The sequence below is a fragment of the Mandrillus leucophaeus genome, unplaced genomic scaffold (genome assembly GCF_000951045.1).
Source record: "Mandrillus leucophaeus isolate KB7577 unplaced genomic scaffold, Mleu.le_1.0 Scaffold718, whole genome shotgun sequence".
NCBI lineage: Eukaryota > Metazoa > Chordata > Mammalia > Primates > Cercopithecidae > Mandrillus > Mandrillus leucophaeus.
The window spans coordinates 470,012-472,583 of NW_012107786.1; the positions used below are offsets into that span (position 1 = coordinate 470,012).

Below are 2,572 nucleotides of genomic sequence, written 5' to 3' on the forward strand. Positions count from 1 at the left end.
CTCCAGACCCTCAATCTGCTCCCTTCAAAATTTTATTCTCTGCCCCAGACCGTCATTCTAAAACATCCTAAAACTTCATCCAGGGTCCCCAGACCCTCGCCCAGGAACGAGAGGCTCCCAGGTGCAGAACTGTCCTTCTCGCTGCCTCCTGCCCTCCACCCCCAGGACCGTCTTCAGCCAGGTGGTCTTCACTGCACACGGCGTCACCCACACCCTCCATCCACAAAGCTACAAGTTTGGGGGCGAGGGAGGCAGTTCCCTTTTGGCACAAAATGAATGGAAGCCCCTGAGAAGGAGGGCAGGGCTGATGTCGGACGTGCAGGATGCCAGGGTCGGGTGCCAACGTGCCTCCTCGACCTCCTCGCACCCGCGTCCCCCGCCCGGTTTCCGCCTCCGCCCCAAGTGGGGGCGTGTCCTTGGAGGCGGAGTATGGGCGGTGCTGGCTCCCAGGAAGGGGAGTGGCCTCTGTTTGCCCACGTCTCTGGGCGGAGTCAGGCGGGAAAGCGCTGCGTGTCCGGGGATCCCCCGCCTGGGGCCCGCCCTTCCTTTCCCTTTGCCATCCCTGCTTATCCCCACAGTCGCCCTCCACGTGACCCCAGCCTGCCGAGGAGGGGACGTGCTGGTGGGTCCCGAGGCGAGCGCCTGGGGTTCAGGTTAACTGAGCAGTTCCCGCTCCTCGCCACTCTACCACCACCATCCCTCCCAGCCGCTGGGGCCAGAAGGTTAAATGATAGTTCTTCAGGGGCCGGGCGCGGTGGCTCACGCCTGTAATCCCAGCACTTTGAGAGGCCGAGGCGGGTGGATCACCTGAGGTCAAGAGTTCGAGACCAGTCTGGAACACCATCTCTACTAAAAATATAAAAATTAGCCAGGCGTGGTTGCGCGTGCCTGTGGTCGCAGCTACTCAGGAGCTTGAGGCAGGAGAATCGCTTGAACTCGGGAGGTAGAGCTTGCAGTGAGCCCAGATCACACCACTGCACTCCAGCCTGGGTGACACAGCGAGACTCTGTCTTCAAAAATAATAGGCCAGACGCAGTGGCTCACGCCTGTAACCCCAACACTTTGGGAGCCCGAGGGTGGGCAGATCACAAGGTCAGGAGTTCAAGACCAGCCTGGCCAACAAAAACACAAATTAGCCAGTGTGGTGGTATGTGCCTCTAATCCCAGCTACTCCGGAGGTTGAGGCAGAAGTATCTCTTGAACCTGGGAGGCAAAGGTTGCAATGAGCCGAGATTGTGCCATTGCACTCCAGCCTGGGTGACAGAGCGAGAGTCCGTCTCAAAAAATAATAATAATAATAATAATAGCTCTTTAAACAAGAAAGACAATAACAAGTGTTGGCAAAGATATGGAGAAACTGGAGCCCTCATGCACTGTTGATGGAAAATGGTTTGGCAGTTCCTCAAAATGTTATCACATGACCTGGCGATTTCATTCCTAGGGACACAAACCTAGGATAATTGAAAAGATATGTACACACACACAAATCTGTACACAGCATTTATAGCTGCATTATATATGAGCCAAATGCAGAAACAACACAAAATCTGTCAACTGATGAATAACACGATGCAGTACATCCATACAGTGGAACATTATTCAGCCATAAAAAGGAATGAAGTGCGGATGCATGCCACAATATAGGTGAATTCTTGAAAATATTATGTGAAGTGAAAGAAGCCAGACACAAAAAGCCACATATTCTATTTATTTTTTATTTTTTTTAGGTGGAGTTTCGCTCTTGTTGCTCAGGCTGGAGTGCAATGGCATGATCTCGGCTCACCACAATCTCTGCCTGCCGGGTTCAAGCAATTCTCCTGCCTCAGGCTCCCGAGTAGCTGGGATTACAGGCACCTGCCACCACGCCCAGCTAATTTTGTGTTTTTAGTAGACACGGGGTTTCACCATATTGGTTAGGCTGGTCTCAAACTCCAGATCTCAGGTGATCCACTCACCTCGACCTCCTACAGTGCTTGGATTATAGGCGTGAGCCACCGTGCCCAGCACACATATTACATTTATACGAAATAACCAGAATAGGCAAACCCAGAAAAACAGAAAGTAGATTATAATGGTTGCCAGAGGAAGGTGGGGAATGGGGAGTGACTGCTAATGGGTCTGGGTTTTCTTTGGGATAATGAAAATATTCTAAAACTAGATAGTAGTGATGGTCACATAACTATGCAAACATACTAAAACCCACTGAATTGTACACTTCAAAAAAGTGAAGTTTCTTTAGGAGGCCGAGGCGGGTAGATCACGAGGTTAGGAGATCAAGACCATCCTGGCTAACACGGTGAAACCCCATCTCTACAAAAAAATTAGCCAGGCATGGTGGTGGGCACCTGTAATCCCAGCTACTTGGGAGGCCGAGGCAGTAGAATGGCGTGAACCTGGTAGGCAGAGCTTGCAGTGAGCCGAGATCACTCCACTGCACTCCAGCCTGGGCAACAGAGCGAGACTCCATCTCAAAAAAAAAAAAAAAAGTGAAGTTTATAGTCTGTAATAATACCACAATAGGGCCGGGCGCGGTGGCTCAAGCCTGTAATCCCAGCACTTTGGGAGGCCGAGA

General features: G+C 51.6%; 1 protein-coding gene across 1 annotated transcript in view; it reads right to left on the reverse strand.

Moving 5' to 3' along the window:
- Nucleotides 1-368, reverse strand: part of LOC105528457 (EGF-containing fibulin-like extracellular matrix protein 2) — a 21,961-nt gene extending 21,593 nt beyond the window's left edge. The window contains exon 1 of the mRNA XM_011965200.1: nt 317-368. The gene's annotated coding sequence lies outside the window, so the exon portion shown is untranslated. The remainder of the gene's footprint in view (nt 1-316) is intronic.
- Nucleotides 369-2,572: the final 2,204 nt, after the last annotated feature.